Consider the following 22,902-nt stretch of genomic DNA (forward strand, 5'->3'; position numbering starts at 1 on the left):
CAAGGATTCTCTACTGGTGAGTGCCTATGTGAATAGGAAGATCAACAACAGACCAGATTTACACATTAAGACAGATTACTAAGAGAAGCTGGGAATACAATGTGGATCTATATATAATTTTAATAGATTTTAGACAGGCATATGATAGTGTATTGAAAGGGCAATTGGAAAACATACTACGGACATTTAAAATACCAGAAGAACTCATTAAACTGATTAGTCAGGCAATGACAGGAACCAAAATCCAAATTAAAATACAGAACGAACTCGCAGAAGACATACCAGTGAACCAGGGATTGAAACAAGGTGACGGACTTGCTCCTTTACTTTTCAATATGGTTTTAGAATATATAATAAGACAAACTAACATAGACAGAAATGGCACTATAGTATATAAGATCACTCAGATAATGGCTTAAGCAGACGATGTAACTATCATTTCAAGAACAATGGCTGCAGCAGAAGAAACATATACTCAATTTTAAAAAAGCAGCTAAAACAGTTGCCCTACAAATAAACTTAAATGAAACAAAAATAATAATCCAGAGTCGAAAGACCAAGGCATATGATGCAAGAGAAACAATATCAGTAGGTAATGACGATCTTGACCTACGTAGTAGAAGAATTTGTATATTTGGGAGCAAAAATACATAAAGATGGAAATGAAAGCTATGAAATCAAAGTTTTTTTTTCCTATCTAATGCCGATATTAAAAACCAGCGAAGTACCCAGAGTAACTAACGTTAAACTATATAAATCTGTAAACAGACCAACATTGTACTATGGAAGCGAGAGCTGGACGTTCAATAAGAAATCCAAGATGGACCTAGATGTTTTTGAAAGGAAACTTATGAGAAGAATATGGAGACTAGTAAGAGACAGGGATGGATGAAGACTAAGATATATCAATGAATTGTACCATCTATACAAAGAATTATGTATATCCCATTTTATTAAATTTAAGAGACTAAAGTGTGTAGGACATGTCCAAAGAATGGATGAACATCGCATACCCAAGATAGTGGCTTATAGTACAAAAAAAGGTAGAAGATCTGTAAGGAAACCCAGAGAAGATGTGAAAGGAATGTTAGGAATGAGAAATTCGAGGAGGAAAGCTTTGGACAGAGAAGCATGGAGGGGCTCTATTATGGAGGCCAGGGCTCGATATCGGGCTGCAGCGCCATAGGAGAAGAGAAAATGAAGAGTGCATATGTAATTAAGGTATACCTTCATTTCTCAGAATACTTTCTCTAATGTTTAAAATGAAACATTATATGATACACATGAATGTACTTGAGGTTTTCTTCATTTTTTTGCACCTAAATATGCACCTTTTTTTAAGGTGCTTTGTCAATAGAAAGCAATTGAAATATTATTGATTTAAGTTAGATTAATCCTGTGTTTGAGGACGAATGGTGAATTGCTCAAAAGTGTAAAAAAGAGGCAGTATTCGAACCGAGGATTTCTGCCTTTGCAAGGCTAGCACGTGATTCCCTGTGTCAATATGTGCTAGGGATTTTTCTAAGAATTCTAATCATATGAAACCATCCATGGAAAAGTAACAATGCAAGAATATGTAACAATTTTACGAATGGGCATTTTTACGCTGAACACATTAATGATCGCTATCTCCATGACAACAATAAGACAACATAATTTCATTACAGTTTGAAATGTCGAATATTGCAGAAGTACCAGACCATCAGGATATAAAAGCTTGATGTGATTCATGAGTGCCAGAATTCAATGTAGAGGTAAGTTTATCGACAAAATAGTTTCCTTACTTCGTATCTTTAAGTGAAAAACAAGATTAAACTGCTTTTACCCTGTACGCTATATGCTCTGTCATAAGGCAAAGCGCAGGCGCCCGTGACGGAGTGGTCAGCTCATCGAGCCTTGCAGGGGTCACGGGTTCGAATCCCGACCTGGGCATGGATGTTTGTGAGTGTCCATTCATCAATTTCATCGTCTCATCACTCATCCCCATCTTCGCAATTAGTCAAAAGTGGCACAAAAGCAAAGTAAAATAAAGCAAATCAAACAATCAATCAATCAATATGGCAAAGCAAAAGGTGAGAAGCAAGTACTCTGATCCGAAGTTCCTGTCTGCCTGTCTGTACGCTCCTCGAAATCAACCATCAACATCCCGTAAAATTAGAAAGGTAAGGATGTCGAATCGACCCTTCTTAATAGAAATATGTATGATACATCGTCGGAAAGGGTATGAATCAAGGATTCCAGAAATGTAGGATTTAAGGTGAGGAAACAATTGGAAGTGGAAATAAGGCTAGATGCCTAATTTGTTATTTTATACTTGTTCGGTTTAGTTATCTTAGCACAAATAATACATTTACGCAGTGGCGGCGATTGGATTCCAAAACCGGGGGGCAAAGTGCAAAACTGGGGGAGGGGACAAAGTGCAAATCTTGGCTGGAGCGCAAAGTTAGTATATTTCCCTTTGTAGATAAGGTTTAGCATAGTGCGGGTGAAAAGTAGCGAAAATTTGGGGGCAACTGCCCCCCTTGCACACCTAATCGCCGCCACAGATTTACAGTGTATTTATGCTAAGAGAACGAAACCTAACAGAACTAACCTAACAAGTAGTCATTCCTCGAGTGACGTCACAACTCAAGGATGTCCTGACTTGTGCGATAAGGGAGACAAGTGAAGTCAGGCGCACAACGTTAGAAAAATTTTGAACAATAAAATCACCAAAAAACACTTACGTTTCTCGGTGGACGCCAGTGGTGCTGGACGTGCTGATATCGTTCTCTGGTAGTGCGTTCGCCGAGTGCAGCTAGTGAGTCAACTACATCTGAAAAATTGATAAACCAGTAAGTACTATAGCGGCAAGTAAGAATAACGAAATGAATAAGTTAAATACGATAAGATAAGCTCTCCAGTGAATGCTCCTAAACCGAGGGCAACGGATATAGTACATGAATTTATTCACGGACAATTCCGTCTGCATGTTGACGAATTGATGGGAATACAACTCCCAACAATTTTGCGTTGTGTGTATATTAAATTTGTGAGAGAAGCAACAATGAGAAAACTATTAGAACAACATGTGTCTGACATGGGGTTTCGTTACGCTGATGGCAATAGTGTGATATTGTCATTAGAAGATGCGGGAAGGGAAGTGAAATTTGTGTGTGCCTTTAATCTCCCATTGGAAATGGACGATGATAGTGTGAAAGAAAAACTGCGATAATTTGGAACTGTCGATAGTGTAGACAAAGAACAATGGTCGGGGAACTTTCGATACCCAGTGTATAATGGAGTGCGAGGGTGCGAGTGGCTAAAATGGAAGCCACAAAACCAATACCTTCATTTCTAGTAATCCGCTCGCCTCAATGTCACATTATCTATGATGGACAGCAACGGACATGCCAGATTTGTCACCAGCCTGGTTATGAACGTAGGATGTGTGACCTTCGTCAACTCACTGTCCTGAGAGTTCCGCTCCGCAACAACGAGAAGGCTACGTAGGAACCTCGGGACCATACCAAGAAGTTCCATCCAGTGAAACACCTTCTACTAACCTTCTACTACTAGATTTAGGCGCAGAGTAGGTGATTTAGGTAAATCAAAACAATAATTCAACAAACAGTTTGGCCTTGATAATTGGTGTGAAATATTGCATATATAGCCAGAATAAGATTAAGGTAGCACTGGAAAAGAGTATTCTACATATATTTATATATATATATATATATATATATATATATATATATATATATATATATATAGTAGTATAAGTCGTGTAGTAATATTAAGCAGGAAGCTTTAATAGACTTCCTTAAAAAAGCATATGTGGATATAGCCTTTTTGCAAGAAATTGGAACTCCATATTTAGAAGACGGTAACTTATATGATATGTATCATAATTTTACTCCACAAAATCATGGTAAAGCTCTCTATATTCGTAAAGGAATACCGATACAACAGGTAAAATGTTACTATTCAGGAAGAATAATAACAGCAATATTAAATGAAATAAAACTTTGTAATATTTACGCACCTTCTGGCTCAAAACAGAACACAGCTGAACCACATCTTTCTAGAAGACGTGGCGGCGGAATTAAGTGGTAATATTACATCTATCATCTTAGGAGATGATTTTAATTCAGTTATAATTCAGAAACCAGGTTACAACTACTCCCCAACTTTAAAAGCAGTAATAGATGGATTACAATTAGTTGATAGATGGGAATATGTTAAAGGAAATGAAGAAGGTTATACGTACATCAAACCAAATCATGCGTCGGGCATTGATAGAATAATCGCGGCAGTGAAAGTGGCGGGAAAATGACAATGAAAGAGAACGAGGGGCCCTTGATTCTCGATTAAAGAAACTCTTTCTACGTGCAATTCAGTCAGTGCGTAAAATCCCTGAAAATGTCATTTCCTACTTACTCTTCATTTTGCTTATTTTATATTCCTCTTCATCTATGGCAATGAGGATGATTAATGAAGTTACGAAATGGATGATTAGGACATGATGATCAATGCCTTACACAAAATTCTAAGTTGGAACTAATGAATATCGATTTGTCTTATGATTTGTGAAGTAGTTGTTTTTAACTCTAATCTTTTTCAAGGAGTTCTGGATTGACCGTATGTGTGTTGTGCAATGATGATTATATGAAAACCACCATTGCAGTAAACCTTGTTGACAATGATTCTAATATCAGAGAACATTTCCTTACGAGTAGCTCTTGTTAAGAAACCAATTCCTGAAACTTTTTCTGAAGGTCTCACGGCACCCAGCTGTTGATTGTTGGGGCTGGGGATATGACTCACGCTGCTGTCAATACTCAATCGTTCCCGAGAATCCAGGTCACTCAGACAAACGTAAGCGGATATTTTGTAATTTTTGTTGCATTATAAAAAAAGGCTTTATGACGTTACGAAATATTAGGCCACGTGGCTCAGGTAATTCTTTCTCTGACTATACATAAACTGTAGGAATGGAACATATATCGATCCATATACACAAGCATAATTTATTAATTACCCAGAACGTATCTTTGACAGGTCATATAAACACTACACGTTACTGCCTTATGCCCTCGACTACATCCCTGCTAGAGCCTAACAATAAATATTTAATAACAAGAGCGATCGCCGCCTTGACGGCATCTTATGTTCATTGTAGGTGGAAACTAGAAAATAGTTCATCCGCACACGCCTCGAAGGTGAACCATCCCTCGCTGCTTGTTGCCATAAAGTCGCCCCTCTGAACGAGCGTATTTAACGGTCGACCTCGATACCAAAATTTGCAGATCGAACCCCGACCTGGCCAATGATGAGCAATTGTTGACATATGCATTAAATCTTCTCTCCTATTTCACGTTGTAACAGATCACTTTATATTTTTTCTCTTTTGAACAAATAATGTATAATATGCTGTGTATATAATATAATATTGTTTCCGTTAAATAAAAACTGTATAATTATTATCCAATCCTCTACATAGATTATGATATTACAGCATTAATAATCATGAAAGTATTGTAATCAATGGGTCCCGGGTTCGATACTCGGTGAAACCATATTAAACAGGAATTCACATTCCATTTAGACTCAGTCCCGAGTAGCCTATCCTTGCATAAAATGGACTTAAAGCTACAATTAAAATTAAAATTAATTGATAATGAAAGTGAATGAATGCAAAAGTTTCTGGTTATGACTGAAATGTGCGAGTGCGTATTACTATTAACAATAATGAAAGTGAGTGAATGTAAAAGTTTCTGGTTATGACTGAATTGTGTGAATGTGTATGACTATTAACAATAATGAAAGTGGGCCTCCCCTATGGCGCAGTGGTAGCGTCATTGCCTTGTAATCGAGGGGTCCCGGGTTCGATACCCGGTGGAGGCACAAGTGGTTCGGATCCCACTTTAAACTGTAGGTCCAGTCCCGATTAGCCTTACTATGCATAAAGTGGACTTAAAACAGCAACTCAAACCAATAATGAAAGTGAGTGAATGTAAAAGTTTCTGGTTATGACTGAAATGTGCGAGTGCGTATTACTATTTACAATAATGAAAGTGGGTGAATGTAAAAGTTTCTTTTAATGACTGAATTGTGTGAATGCGTATTACTAAAGAATTAGTTTAGTAGTTAATTTAATGAACCTAGCTAATTTGTACAATTGAGTTACTCGGACTTGGGAAGTAGGACTACGTATGGGACGGAACTATAGGATCAAGGTGGCGAAAAGAAGTGTCGTTGTTGTTGTTGTTGTTGAGTTAAAATTTCTGGGTGCGTCGGCACTTAAGGCCATTTCGCACCCTTCTATGTATACGGGAAAATATCCCTTATCTAAAATTAGGACTGAGAACTTAAAAAAGGGGTGTAAAGAGCCCGTTGGGAAAAACTAAAAGTGCAAGGTTGTAAAAAGACCTGCACGAGACAAACACAACACATTAAAAAGTCAGAATAAACTAAAAACCTCCTTACAGACGGTGGAAGAGTCCAGCTCTTCGCAAAAAACTAAAAACATGTGATAAAATACTGCTGTCATCACCCAAGAGGGATGACAAACAGCCGGAAAGGTTAAAAGTCTGCCGGAGGTTAACAAGATCGACACATTCAACGAGAATGTGTCGGATGCTTAAAATAACATTACAAGTACGACACAACGGAGGGTCCAGCCCTTGCAGTAGGTGACCATGCGTGAGACGGCTGTGTCCTATACGCAGGCGGGTAAGAATAACGTCTTCTCGCCGAGAGGGACGAGACGAGGAACAGCGTGAAGCTTGTTCCCCGTTTCCACATCCCACTCGGTCTGCCAAGTGTCAAGAAGGCGACAACGGAACACATTCTGCAGGTCGCTAGCTGGCAAAAGGTGGACGAGAACGTCGCCATCTGCATCAGCAGACTTGGCGGCAGCATCAGCTGCTTCGTTCCCCTGGATGCCCACGTGGCTAGGGACCCAACAGAAGTGTACATCCGTGCTGGCAGATAAGGACACAAGCCGTCTGAATATGCGTTGCGCTACTGGATGCCGGGAATACGGCGAATCCACAGACTGCAACACGCTGGTCGAATCACAGCACACAAGGAACTTCTTCAGATCGTTGACATCTGCAAAATCCAGTGCCTTTAGAATGGCGTACAACTCTGCCGTATAGATCGAACAGGCAGGATGTAGTGAGTAACTGGAGCTCCTGAATATGGTTAAGGGTTCCGTAGCAGAAAGTGACTGCAAAAATTGACGGAAATATCCTGAAGACCTCTCAAGTGGATTCAGAATCAATCTGCAACCTGATGTAATCCCAATGCAGCCATTAGAAAGAGTCACTTAATGGAAAAGCTTTTCACCTAAAACACTACAGATACATACACACTATTCCAACCTGTATTTTTTACTCTTAATAAATCATTAAAATAAGAAAAAAAATATTTGCTGATTCGAGTAATTTATTTCATTTAAATAAACGTTACAAATAATTTCATAGAACGTAGTTGGAAAGTTTTATTTGAACTCGTCATAAGCAACAGAATCTGCAAATTCGTGATCTATGTGGTGAAGATTGTAGTGTCAGTGATTTTGCCGTTTGGTCACATATTCTTTTGATTTCCTGACTTTTGTGTCTGTAGATTTCCTAGCCCCAGAAGTAAGGAAAACCTGCAAAAATAGATGAGTATGATTATTTATCTTAGATATGTTAACCTTGCTGCGATTGCTGATTGACTCGTTCTTCTTATTACAGAACACATAGACAAACTACATAGAGATACAAATATGTATTAATATTATGATCATTATGTCCTTGAAAAGTTAGTTTAGAACTAGAAATATAATTAGAAAAATGCACACAAGCCTCATTATTAAATTTACGTACACGTTTTAAAAACTTAGTGATTACCTGATGGGAAATAATCAAGAAAAGTATTGAATGCTTTTAATGCCATCGAAGTGTTATCAAAAAATTCATTCTTATTCCAAATGGCAGATATACATATATCACTGGCTTGGAGTTCATTTCAAATTCTTCTCATTAACCTATCTGTGAACAAAGTTTGTCATAATGTTTATTTGTAAATTAAGTATATTCCTAGTTACAAACACTTCAACATCATTTCGTAACATTGTGGACATTTCATGGAATATCACGTGTTTTGAATAAGAACTCACCCCACATGAAGTTGGCTGTCTTCATGTCCTCTCCCTTCTGCTGCATAGGAACTGGGACTCTCTGAGGATATGGCATTGGATAAGGTACAGCCACTGCTACGCAGACAAGCAATGCGAGGAATACAATCACCTGAAAGGGATGAATTCAGTTAAATATTAGTTTCATACAACCATTACTATTATTTCTTAACAGTACTAACACTATAATACCAAAAAATATCTAATCTGCAAAAATATGTTAATCATGAAAAGGAGAGCGATTTTTTCGTTAAGCACAAATTTTATTACACAAATAGGAACAATTATGTAACATGATCTACATGTTTATTTCACAGTTTTACATTTCGAGAAATGTGCATGATATTATTTTGAGAAACTGTGTTGTTTTTGTGTTCGAGTTTAGATTAATGCATAAGGTTGCATGTGTCTGTATACATATAATAACATATAATAATATATTAAATCACAAGAGTAATAATTTCTCTCACTTCTTACCTTGGAGAACATGGTTGCTTTTAGAAGTGGTATTTCTTTGAAATTGTAGGTTGAATTTGTGATTGTTGTTGACGCACAGACTTTTTATATTCCAACATTGACCCTGGCGTCACTCGTAACTAACCAAATGGCAATCAGTTGAACCGAACCATTTAGTACGCATAGCGTGCAATTGTAATTTCTCCCCTTCGCGTGCATAAGGCCATGGTCCGTAACTGTAGACATGACGCATAAAAGCGTGAAAACAAAGTGAATGTTTCCGGAATTAAGCTTCGATTTGTTAAATGTCCATGTATGCTCAAAGCGTGTAACCGTTGAAAGATTCAATTATTGCTGATGTTCTGATAAAATATTGATTAGCCTAAATTTAACTAATATGTTAGAAAACAACAACTATTTTCTAAATTATTCTCAAAGTGTGAATAATTTATAAGTGAATAATTTATTTTATAATTATTTCTAAATTATTAGATTTTTATCAATCTGCCACCTCAGTGACACAACATACCGAGTGGTAAACTCACTACCTCGACACCTAAGAGTTTGGAAGAATTTAGGTCAGGTCATGAGCATTCCATTCAGTTTAATAAGATTTTTTATAATATTCATTGAAAACAAAAGTAGTAATTATGAACATGAGATGACGTATCCATGTTAATGGTAAAATTATTTTTCGTAGTATCCTACTGTCCATTTACGACTATTTAAGAAGATAAGAATCTATCTTGAAACATTGCAAAATTCAACTCCAGAGTGAGATGTCCCCCGATGGCGCAGTGGTACGTCGTCGCTTTGTAATCAAGTTACAAGTGTTCGACTCCCGGTGAAGGCACATAGTGGCTTATATTCCACTTTAAATTTTAGGTCCAGTCTTGATTAGCCTTACCGTGCATAAAGTGAACTTAAAACCTCAAATATATCAACTCGAGAGAGAGGTTTTTATTGCACTAGTTAGGTTCTTCAATTTATATAAGAAATACAAACATCTACTTTCGCACACACAATTCTAACAATAATTAAAAATGATAAGGTATTTCTTTTTAAAAAATAACCATAGTTTCCGTGTCTTTTTGAAAAGATACAATTTGTAATGGTTTATTAGGATCAATATGAGACAGAAGGTAAAAAACGTATATAACTGTCAATATTAAGCTGTAACAACAGGTTAGTGAAGATTTATCGTGTAGATTTCTATATTTTCAAGTTTATTATGACATCACTAATTAATTAGAGAAATGAACATTGTTGTTTGCTGTGTGTAATGAGTGTGTAATGAGTCTTTAATCGTTCGACATAATATGTGTCAGTATGGCCTTCTTATTTTGTGTGTATCAGAACGTTAAGTCATATGTGTAATGTAGTGTATACTTGATTACTTCCCATGAACTCGAACATTACTAATTGATATTTGTTTCGACTGGCTAACGTGGGAATTTTGAAAGCATGAAGGTTAAATGTACATATATAAGGGAAGAATGCATCAACCAGTCACATTTCTATTTCACTACAACACAACCACACGTTAACTATGTTTTCCAAGGTAAGTGGACAAGCACAAAGCACTAGCACAAAGGATTATTCTGGATATCAGTGTAGGCAACGAAGTCCTATTAGTGTGCAAGTTAACAGTTGTTGTTTACACAATACAGTTTGTGATGAGTTGCTCTTTGGAGTCCACATGATGCACAGATAGGACAATCGGGATTGGACCTTCAGTTCAAAGTGGGATCGGAATCACTATGCCTTTACCGGGTATTGAACCCGGGGCCACTTGCATACGATAGTACCCTTACGCCTGAAGGGAATACAATTTACTTTGTGTACTACATGCAAGAGAAATTTGTATTTTAGTGCTTTCAAAAAATGTAATCCTTACAACCCTTTTATAATTATTATTTATAATGATTCAGATATTCTAACACATTTATTAACTGGTAGTTTTAACTGGATTTGTTCTAAGTAAAGTCAAGAAAGTCATAAATGTTAAAATCGAAACACTGAAGAAAAATAGTTTTTCTTTATGTACGTATTGCTTGCATTCTAGAATTATTTATCTTGTAGTCTATGGTTATTATAAGCATTGTTGTAATATAGCAACATTGACAACATCCATTGTATAACGGATTCTCTTTATATTTAAAAATAATTAACCGTTGTAATAACTGTATCTTTAATCAAACTAAATTTAAATGTCTGATGAAGGGAGCGTGTGTTTTCCTGAAACGTCACAACGAAAGACTGTATTTTTATGCCTGTAATAGCCGTAGACTACAAGATAAATAACTGAAGAAAAAACAATAAAATATTTTTTTGAAAATAACAGTAAAGTTCAGTGTACTTTCCATACTGAATATCCTAAGTTCCACTCTAATCCATCTAATCGTCACGCATTCTCGTTGTAATATAAAATTTCCTTCCTTTTTTCAAGGTCGTTGTATTCCTAGCACTGCTTGTTTGCGTAGCAGTGGCTGTACCTTATCCAATGCCATATCCTCAGAGAGCCCCAGTTCCTATGCAGCAGAAGGGAGAGGACATGAAGACAGCCAACTTTATGTGGGGTGAGTAGAGATTGCAGTTATTTAATTTATTTATGTGAGGATGTTGGGAAGAAATATTTATTTAATAATACAATGTCTTACGCGTAATCAAAAGATCACTTCTTACATGCAAATATATTTCGAAATATATATATAAAAAAATAGAGTAATTTACTATTCACTAATTACATGTAGAGTTCAGCAGTTCTGAAGTTTCTATTTCTTGACATTTCGATTAAATTATTATAAATACTTCCTTGATTCAGCAATTGTAAGTTATTTAAAATACAATGGTGAGTAGTAGATAATAATTTATATAATGCTTACAATTTGAGATAATTACATTTTTTGCAGTATTCCCTTATTTCTGGGGTTAAATTTCTCAGCAGGAAATAGTTTATTGACAAAAGGCAATAACAACTGAAAGAACGAAGAATAGGCTCGAATGGCGATATGTGTCATGAAATTATCGTAGTTTTTTTTAGTAAATTTAACTTTCTACTAAACTGTATTTATTGTGTGAAACAAAGAGTGCTGTCTATAATCTGGAGAGTATCACGATAGATTTTAGGAAATTCCGACAAGTGACGCCAACTTCAACGAGACATTTCGTTATTGAGACATGATTTTGTGTAGATTAGCAGCCTTTCTTAGACACACAACTTGAGACATGTACGCAGTGTGAGAGTGTGCTTACCACTTTTCTTTGCATTTGATAGAATTATACATGTTGGTGTAGTTCATATTACAATGGTTGATTGAAACTCAAGGAGGAGCACCCTCTGATATATGAAGATATCAAGACTTTATTGTTCACTCCAACAAAATATTCGGCAGCATTACCTTAAATCAAGCATTAGAGAAGCATTTGAATAAATCACTAAAGAGACCAGGAGGCATAATTGGTATTTCGAGGCGATGGCGGCAAATGTGCATAGCAATTCATTGCAATGATACTTGTCTCATTTTAATGAACTTGAGACGTGTGGTTCGAACAATACTACGAAGCAAAATATGTCAACTTAGTAAAACTGTTCCCTGTCCTCTAATCTTTGTCTTCACACAAAGTGTTCATTCATTGATATGGATGGATGTACTAGAAACAACCCAGAACTGGGCCCTTTACATTCCAGTAAATTATATAGTAAGCGACGGTACTTAACCAGCTTATACGCGTAATAACAGAACATTTAATATATATTTTTTTGTTCCACCCTGTGCCTGTTAGAAGTGCCTACTACCTTTGATAAGTTTGAAACATCAGTTGCTGCACATTTTGCAAGTGCAAAAGAAACAATTTATGTTTAAATGTTTGGTGGATAATAAAAATAAAACATATGAAACATTAAAAAATTCAGTCTTAGTGTTTCCCCTTCCAAATATAAGGTCACATAGCATTTATTCTTATTTCTAGAACACTTTCAAAGCATTTTTCTATTCAGCGTGCTTGAAAACATATAAAATGATATACTACTCCCCGCATTAGGTACTAAATAAATAATAAAAAACAAATGGTCGAAAATTCAAGATGGCGGAAATTTCTAGAAAATGACCACAAGTGATATCATGTGACCATTTTTTAAAAAATACCTACTTATAGTAGATACCATACAAGCAAACCGAATTTCTGGTTCTCAAAATTCCAACTTTCTTAGTTGCTAGATTAGACAGGTAAGGCGACAGATATTGATATGTATAATATGCAGGATACAAATGTAAGTTCTCTCGAGATATTTAATAAAACAAACACGACATTAGTACATTACCGCTGGTGTAGTTCGTACAAATATGTAGGATTGTAGACAATTTATTCAACTAAGTTTGCGTTGTTATTGTCATATTTGTAGTAAAGCTTATTGGAACAAATTTTCCAAGTAAAAAGGCAAAGCTATTATCGTGCCATCTATTAACCCTGGAAACACATGTCACAAGAGTATACCTAACGTGATATATTTCATAACAAAATTCATTTACATGATAAAACATAGTCGTTGAACAGTGGGGGCGGCAAGAGTGTTGTGTGTGTGTGGTTTCGGAGACAGGTGTCCCCTCTTTTGCAACTTTCACCCCCGCCCTATGGCCTCTTATCGCTTATCCTTGAGTACCAAGAGGAGGTAAATTGTCCTTGTACCCCAGTTATGGTACCTAACCGACGACACTGTCGCTCAATAAAGGTATTTAACCTACAAGATGTTCTAATTTGCAATTCGTTTTTGTTACAATTGTGGTTGTGAACATAAAACTTATCATCGGATATATTTTTTTGTAAATTGTGTTTAATAATAACTTATTTTCAGGGATGCCTTGGTTTCCATTCTGGGGATAAGTACAATTAATGTATAATCCTGAGGACAAGATCATAGGACACAACAGAGCTTCTTCATCTTTGTAAATAAGAAAATGATTTTTAAACGACGTAGAATAAATAACACAGAGCTATGTATGTAATTTTCGTGCACATATAAATCACCATGCAATTTATGTATGTTGTTTTATTTGTTTTAAATCTATATTTGACCTTGGTAACATAAATGTCACAGTGGTCTATAGTTGGTAAGGCTTCTGGACTTACGTGTAACACTGAGTCGATCCGTGACCTATTCCAATGATTTTCAAGGAACCTCAAACTGCCTCCTGTTAGATAGGTCCATAGTTTGGTCGCTGCACCATTTCATCTTCGTGGCGTGATAGTATAAGCTTCAATGTGGCTTAATTTATGTTCTTTGACATCACTTTTCTGCTTTTCGAATAAGGTAGGTGAGTCAAAGGTAGCAGTGTTCCCAAGGTGGCCCATTTTACGAAAAGCATATTAGAATTTAACACTAACGTGCTGACAAGCCTCTCAGCTATGCAAAGTATACGCATAAATTTGTATTTACTTCTGTAGAACCTCATTTCTCATTTCATTGCTCTTTACGTGACTCTAAGCCGGCACCCGTGTCGGAGTGGTTAGCATATCGCGCTATCACGCCAGGGGTCCCGGGTTCGAATCCTGGCCTGAGCATGGATGTTAGTGTGTGTCCATTCATCAATTTCATGGTGCAGTGGTAGCGTTGTCGCCTTGTAATCAAGGGGTCAGGTGTTGATAGCCGGTGGATGCACATAGTGGTTCGGATCCCACTTTAAACTGTAGGGTCAGTCCCAATTAGCCTTGCTGTGAATAAAGTGGACTTAAAACACCAACTCAATCAATCAATCTAGGAGGGTAAGTTATCTACTGCGTGGAAAGACTTTAACACGTAACTTGCCTCCCACACAGACAAGCACGTGTTTCGTAGTGGTCTAGGGGGTGGGGACCCTCGGAAGAATTCACGAAGTACAAGAATTAAAACAATGAAAATAATGAAATAATAAACGAAACTAAAATTAAATATCAAACATATAGTTGCTTAATCGATGTTATTTATTTTCTCCAAACTTATTAAAAGGCAAGGATTATATTCTGATCATACGACTTTGATTGACAGTGGCAAAGTATATGTATTCAATATTTATTACTATTTACAACTTAACACTCGTAAAATATCAGCAGGAACTTTACTTTACGTTAACTGGATCTAACATCCTTTTTAATATTCAATTTTTTATCTATTTGATATTAATTTCCTTGCCAGAGAATATTTTTTTGTTGCAAATTTTGCCTTCCTTAACTATACATAAGTTAGATAATGAATGCGTGTTGTTATATCACTATTTTTATACCGTTCTTTTACCTATTCATGTAATAAAATTAAAATATCAATTAATTTAAATATTTTAATTAATACTGTTTTAATTAATTTTATATAATTATTTTAGTTTAAACATCGGTAACTTACGTGGGCAAGTTACAAGGTTTCGTGCTAACTAAATTATCGTTGCCATTGAAATAACTAAATTCTTTCCTTTACATTTGTGTGTGTTGGGGGGGGCTGGAGTGCACGATCGTATAAAGATTTACTCATAATTAGAGCCCGGCCCTTTAGGTGCTGCACCTGCAAAAATATAATGTTGGGTGCTTTCACATATGGAGTCTCGCATCAGATATATCGCCATATAGACCCATTCCGTGGTACACTATTCCCCTTAATTTGCACCTAAAACACTTCTCTGCACATAAACATGCATCTTGCACCTATCCTGCCCTTAAAACATGATTGCAGTGAGCGAATTAAGGAAATAATGTATGATTGTATGTGACGTTCTGTAATTCGAGTGAATTTTGTGTTCACTCCTTTAAACTAATTTGTGTATAAATAAAGCAACTGGAGGAAGGAGGACTACCAGTCTCTGAACAGTGGTCGGTCTTCATAGAAACCAAGGAGAGTCTTGAAAGACTTTCTTTTCACAAGCTGGGACAGAGTGTGGACAAAATTTTTAACATATTACGAGGTTGTAAGTGGTAACGGATTATCATTAGAAGAACAGGATTTTACTGACGTTTGCACCCTTAGTGTCTGTTGAGGTGGCCGATAAACGATTTAGCTTTGAGTTCACCAACATAGAAAGGTACAACATAATTCAATACAACTCAATCATTTTGTACTCAGAAACCAGTGTCATTGATGACTGAAGGTAAAGACTCTAGGATTCTCTACTAGTGAGTGCATATGTAATCAAACATAATACGTATCATATGTATTCCTCAGAATACTTTCTTTCTAAAGTTTAAAATGAAAAATTATATGATACACATGAATGTACTTGAGGTTTTCTTCATTTTTTTGCACCTAAATATGCACCTTTTTTTGCATCTAAACGGTGAAAAATTTGTATCTAAAGACCTGGGCTCTACTCATAATCAGTTGCTACCCTAAGTGCTGAGGTCACCGCAAGTCACTGTCAACAGGACAGGACAGGACAGCAGTAATAATGCCGGTTTTTTTTTTTTGTTGAAGTTTCGGCAACATTAATTGCCCTGCCTTCTAGGTTTATTATGTGTGGCCTTTTTTTACCTTTCTTGGTTTGCTTTTTTTAATTTTTTTCCCGTTTGACCCTACTGTCGTGCTAATAGGGCATTTAACTTTGTATTACATTGCAGGAGTTACACTAGAATTAGGGTAAATAGCTAGACCTGATCATTTCTTTCTATTACATATATTTACCTTTATATTTCTTCTGCCCTTGTCCTAAGTGGTTTACTCAATTTATTTGTTGTATATTGAACCTGTTATTGCGACAGCCACCCGTCTGAATACGGTCCAGCTAAGACGCTGTGTGATTCATGTTACATTAAGCCGGTTGCGGTATGGTTATTTTTATGTGACTTTCTGCTTTGTATATTTGTTAATTTTAAGTTAATGTAGTCTCGGCATTTTGTAAATCCGCCTTCTAGGATCCGTTTGACCGATGTTATTGATGGTTGGGTTCATATGATGTGGCAGTTTCGTCCAAAACGCTTTTCTTTCGCGTTGCATGTAGTCGTACAACGTTTCTTGGTCCAGTATTTCGCGAATTTGTGTGTTGGGGACAAATCGATCGGCACCAGATATTATTCTTAGTGCTTTATTTTGTACACTTTGTAGTGATCTTTGGTATGAAGGTGCTTTGTCAACAGAGAACAATTGAATTATTATTGCTTTACGTTAGATTAATCCCGTGTTTGAGGACGAATGGTGAATTGCTCAAAAGTGTAAAAAACAGGCAGGATTCGAACCGAGGATTTCTGCCTTCACAAGGCTAGCTCGTGATATCCTGTGTCAATATGTGCTAAAGTGTAAATCACCAACCCTGAGACCTTCTGTAAACAAACCGTCTCACCGATTCGATGTATCACTCCGCGTCAGCTGATTCATGACCGCAATCATCAGCTGTTACACTCATAGTTCGTCGCACCTATTCATTTTATATAAGAGCTTCTGAATGTGAAAACCCGCTCTCAAAACATCAGATGAATATGCAGCCGCATACATTGTTACTTTCCCGGTCATTCTCTCTTTCATAACCCTTAAAACTGATATTATGATATTTTTCTAAGGACAAGTCAGGCAATGTTACTAAGTGGCACTATTTCCTTGCTGTCCACATGATTATTTTTAGAAAATAACCAATGTTATAAAATATCATTATGTACACAAATCTCTAAGCTCATTGAAAGTTACAATGCATATTCCTACAAAATGTTCACACTTATCTTGTCTTACCATGTCACCAAGTTATCTTACGAATTGCACTATATTTGTCTGAACAAAAATCGTTTTTAGGATGCTTGTCAAAGTTTCCAACCTAAATAAATTTATGAACTTTTCTTGTCTTGTTTTGATCACCATCATCAATATACACCGTGTCCATAAATATACTGTCATACTTTAAAGTGGTATTACGTCACTTTGGATAATCGTATTTAAATGAAATTGGTGACATTTGAAAGAACGTAGTTGGTGTGTTTTAGAATATTATTCCACGCAGAGTTTGGTGAAGGTTCAGTGTGCTTATAGGCGAAGGTTTCAAAATCAGGCTCCTTATGTCATCAAAGGAAAAGCCATTCAGGGAGACCATATGTCAATGCGGGAATTGTGGAACAAATGCGGGAGGCAGTTGTTCGTAGTCCAAAGAAGTCTGTACGTATAGCTAGTCAGCAGTTGAACATCCCCAAATCCACCTTATCTAAGATCCTGCGTACGCGACTGAAGTTTCACCCCTACAAACTGTAATTAGTGCACAAGTTGAAACCTGATGACCCTGTAAAACGGTTAGATTTCTCTGAACATTTTATGTTACTAATGGAGGATAACGTAAATCTGTCAGGAAAAATAATTTTCAGTGATGAGGCAACATTCCACGTTGGTGGAAAATTGAACAGACATAATGTAAGGATTTGGGCGAGTGAGAATCCACATGCAATTTTGGAAGTTGAAAGAGACTCCCCTAAAGTGAATGTCTTTTGTGCCGTATCGAAACGTCAAGTCTATGGCCCATTTTTCTTTCGAGAGGCCACTGTGAAAGGTGCAGCTTATCTTGACATACTCACTGAATGGTTATTTCACAACTGGAAGAAAATGAAGGCAATGAATTTATTTTTCAACAAGATGGAGCACCTCCTCACTGGCATTTACATGTTCGGAAACATCTGAATGAGCGGCTTCCAGGAAGATGGATTGGACGTGCCGGAAATGATGATAATGTCTCTTACAATTGGCCGAGGTCACCTGACTTGACGGTCTGTGACTTTTTTTTATGGGGTTACATAAAATATTGTGTCTATGTGCCCCCATTGCCTCAAAACCTGCAAGAACTGCAAATTCGCATCACTTCTGCAATCCAGTCCATTCCTGTGGATATGATGGAGCGTGTGTGGCATAATTGGGAATATCGCCTTGATGTCTGCAGGGCCACTCGTGGGGGCCACATTCAATGTCTATGAGTTGTAAAATAAAATATTTGAGTTTTTCTTTCAAATGTCACCAATTTCATTTAAATACGATTATCCAAAGCGACGTAATACCACTTTAAAGTATGACAGTATATTTATGGACACGCTGTATTTATTGGACTTACAGCGTTGCATAAGGCTGTTTATGCCCAGTATATATTTTATTTACCTAAGATACAATTTACATAAAATCTACAAACAAATTTCAAATACACTCCTATCTATATCAAACCTTAGAAATATACATTGCCATGTTATATCATTTTGTCTAAAAAATACGCAAGTAAAATATATTTAATTCGCATGCAAGAAAGAAGCCAAATTTATGGGAAATGATTACTGGTGCAAAGAGTTAACCATAAAGGTGAAGCAATAAGTACAAAAGAATGAGTATCGGGTTTAAAGTGAGACGTCATTTGCGGCAGCGTATCCCATACTACAAAGTGGCCGTTGTTTTAGCTTACTTAATGAATCCTATAACAACGCTGGATTTTCGTGTGGATTATTTTACTTCTATGAGTTTGCAATGCTTTCTACATGCACGTGGTTTTGTTTACAGAAGGTCTCAGGGTTGGTGATTTGAACTTTAGGTATTATTCTAAGAATTCTATTCACAAGTAACCATCCTTGGAAAAGTAACAATGCAATGATATGTAACAATTTTACGAATGGGCATTTTTACGTTGAACACATTAATAATCGATATCTCCATGGCAACAACAAGACTACATAACTGCATTAGAGTTTGAAATGTCGAATATTGCAGAAGTACCAGACCATCAGGGTATAAAAGCTTGATGTGATTCACGAGTGCCAGAATTCAATGTAGAGGTAAGTTTATCGACAAAATAGTTTCCTTACTTCGTATTTTTAAGTGGAAAACTAGATTAAATTGCTTTTACACTGTGCTCTGTCATAAGGCAAAGCGCCAGCCCCCGTGGCGGAGTGGTTGGCTCATCGAGCCTTGAAGGGGTCACGGGTTCGAATCCAGACCTGGGCATGGATGTTTATGAGTGTCCATTAATCGATTTCATCATGTCATCATTCATCGCCATCTTCGCAATTAGCCAAAAGTGGCACAAAAAGTAATGTAAAATATAGCAAATCAATCAATCAATCAATATAGCAAAACAAAAGGTGAGAAACAAGTACTCTGATCCGAAGTTTCTGTCTGTGTGTCTGTACGCTTCTCGAAATCAACCATCAAAATACCGGAAATTAGAAAGATAAGGATATCGATTCGACCCTTCTTAATAGAAATATGTGTGATACATCGTTGGAAAGGGTATGAATCAAGGATTCCAGAAATGTAGGAAATAAGGTGAGGAAACAATTGGAAGTGGAAAAAAAGTAGTATTAAGTTTGAAGAACCTCCATTATAAATGCGTGCAGATGTAAGGCTAGATTGTTATTTTATGCTGGTTGGGTTTAGTTATCTTACAAATAATACGTTTAGAGTGTATTTATGCTAAAAGAAACAAACCTAACAGACCTAACGTAACAACGTAGGCATTCATCGAGTGACGCCACAATTCAAGGATGTCCTTACTTTGTTCGATAAGGGAGACAAGTGAAGTCAGGGTCTCCCTTATCGCACAATGCTAGAACAACTTTGAACAATTAAATCACCAAAATTCACTTATTTCCCAAACAAATTGAAGGAAAACAATTTAAAATAACGAAAATAATTTACAGCTACTAAAAAATACAAAATTCCATATCCAAAAATAAAACGAAAATGATAAATACGGATGTAGAAACGAAGTAAGGAAAGTTAAATCCTAGTGGAAATTCGCAAACAATACAGGTTAAAAACCAAAGTTCGGCCTGACAATAGTGTGTGTTTAGCTCATGGATTTCGATAAAGGAAAGCTCCTATGGTAAGTAATGTAAGAAAGTTTATATTATTTCACAGAACAGGAACTTCTAATTGAAAAATGCACAGTGTCAAATCGATGCACGAATTAAGTACTATGAGTAAACATATTTTTCTTTTACGCCGAAACGGTAAAACACAAGGGTCTATTGTGCAGTTTAGCCATTAGAGAACCTATAAAAACAATTTGGTGAACTCTAGCCTAGTTAAAGAAGGGCAAGGAACGTAGAAGTAATTCCGTAAAAGCTAAATTTTGGCCAGTTGCGAGAACACTAATTAGCAGTGCAAAATTCCAAAATTCCCTGTCTCTCCCCGATGTGCTTCCCCACAGCAACCACCAAGATACATCAATGTCGCAGACACTCAGTTATTGACCTTTATCTCCATAACCAACGGTCACAGGTAGATGATCTTTTTTAGTCTTAATTCTCATTAGATGGCTACAAAATAGATTCTGTTTAATTTTACAATAATGTTAGTGGTTTTGCCGTATTTTAAAAAATAATCTTTAAGAAGTGAAATTTTCTTAGTACCTTTTTGAAGTGTTTGCCTTGTAAATTTTGAACAAATTAAATGACAGGAAATAGTTTGGAATAAACGTTGTAGCCTAATTTATAAGCATTGAATGAAACATGCACAATAAAAAAGTGTCTCCAAATGGAGGATAGTGCCAAAAAAGTGTTTCCTTATCATAGTGTGGCGGTTAAGTCCGGAATCGTTGACTTTTTGATAAAAGCAAGAGACTTGGTAGAATTACATTGTTATATCATTTAAGATACGTTAAGTCGAGTAGCCAATAGCCATCTGCGTAGTGACGGCTGCCATCTTGAAAAGTGTCCGACATATTGAATATTTCTTATTTTATAGCTACATGTCGAGAACGGTGGCACCTATCAACTGCTTCCGGTTTCTTCAAAAAATTCTCAAAATTGTGTGAACTTTTATAATATATCAATAAATCTATATTTGAAAAATGAAAAATAGTAGTCCCGGCCGGTTCAAATCCGGGAACTTTTCTAACGGTGGAAGCGGCCCCGGCGCCTACCCAGCGTCGAATAACATGGGTGCCTGGGGGAAACCCTGGGGGGTAAAGGCGGTCAGGGGCGTGATGCTGATCACATCACCCCTACTCACGACCGGATCAAGAAAGTGTGGGGCGTTACCCCCACACCCCCTATACGCCTTCATGGCGTGGTGATTGGCACAGGGGAACACTTTACCTTTTTTACCTTTTGTATATAAACTCACTATTTATAATATTTTATGTGAATAACGGCAAGTTAAAAGTCTTAATAATTCTCGAACCGAACAATAGAATTTTATATTTTGTAAAGTTACGAAATTAGAAGACTTTACTATGTTAGAAAACTTTAGACGAACTGAACCCTTAAAATATTATTTTTTTGTATTTATAAATGTACTTTAAATAACATTTGTAAGAGAAATACAATTTTCTCGGTATTGTAAATGGAACGCGAGACTCCCGACTGACATGTATCCAGGAGTATTTCGGGTTGGTGGGCTAACCTATATCTTTATACGGGTATACATAGAACAGCACAAGTGTATATTATAGCAAACATTTTTTTACAGAACGTGAAATCGCAACCCTTGTACCATTGGACTACCCTCTTGCAATGCATGAGCACGTGTATGTGTGTATATCGAGCCCATATTGGACACACAAACACAGAGAGAGAGAGGGGGGGGGAAGATAGATAAGGAATGAATGAGATCTAATGATTTGAAAATGAAGAGGTCTATTAACACATTTTTCAACAAAGGACCGAAGTCTAGTACCACTTCCAGTTCCGGTCCAGAACCGAAGAGATCTAAGATCTCTAAAGTGAATATTTTAACAGTACCGGATGTCGGAGTGGTACCACAAGATGTTCATAAGGTTCGGAAACTACATACAATAGAACAATGCTGTTCATTGCAAGATGAGGTACAACTCTCCACGTTTAGGTATATGCCATACTCCTCAATGTGCGCCCCTTTAGTTGTTCTCAGAACATCAAGGCGGTAATCCACTTCAGCCCATACACAACGGTCTCTTCGTCTATTGATTGCAGCATGGCACTGGCGAAACCATAACGCAAAGGACGGTCATTTGGTTGCAAAGCCTGAGTGATTTGCACTTTGTACGCATGAAGCTGTAGTCTCTTATGCAACACTTTATGGATGGTTGTTGGTGGCACCAGTAATTCCCGTGAGGATCGTCGAATTGACTTCTGGGGGCTGCGTTGAAATGCAGTTTGGATTTTGTCGACAGTTTCGTCCATTTATTTGGCACTTCAGTCAAAGTACCTCGGATCTGCAGCAAACAGACCAAAATAAATAACTCTAGACTGTTCGGTTGGTGGATTTGCTTTATTTTACTTCACTTCTTGTGCCACTTCTGGCTAATTTGCAAAGATGGGGATGAGTGATGATATGATGAAATTGATGAATGGACACTCAAACATCCATGCCGAGGCTAGGATTCGAACCC

The 22,902-nt window shown here is 36.7% G+C and overlaps 1 long non-coding RNA gene across 1 annotated transcript; it reads left to right on the forward strand.

Annotated features, from left to right (window-relative positions):
• Positions 1 to 1,644: 1,644 nt before the first annotated feature.
• LOC146001935 (uncharacterized) lies at positions 1,645 to 13,646 on the forward strand. The gene is made up of 3 exons (XR_014443631.1): positions 1,645 to 1,754; positions 11,073 to 11,202; positions 13,479 to 13,646. It is a non-coding gene; the product is annotated as an uncharacterized LOC146001935 (long non-coding RNA).
• The last annotated feature ends 9,256 nt before the right edge of the window (positions 13,647 to 22,902 follow it).

Source organism: Lepisma saccharinum, chromosome 18 (assembly GCF_977018435.1).
Source record: "Lepisma saccharinum chromosome 18, izLepSacc3.1, whole genome shotgun sequence".
Classification (NCBI taxonomy): Eukaryota; Metazoa; Arthropoda; class Insecta; order Zygentoma; family Lepismatidae; genus Lepisma; species Lepisma saccharinum.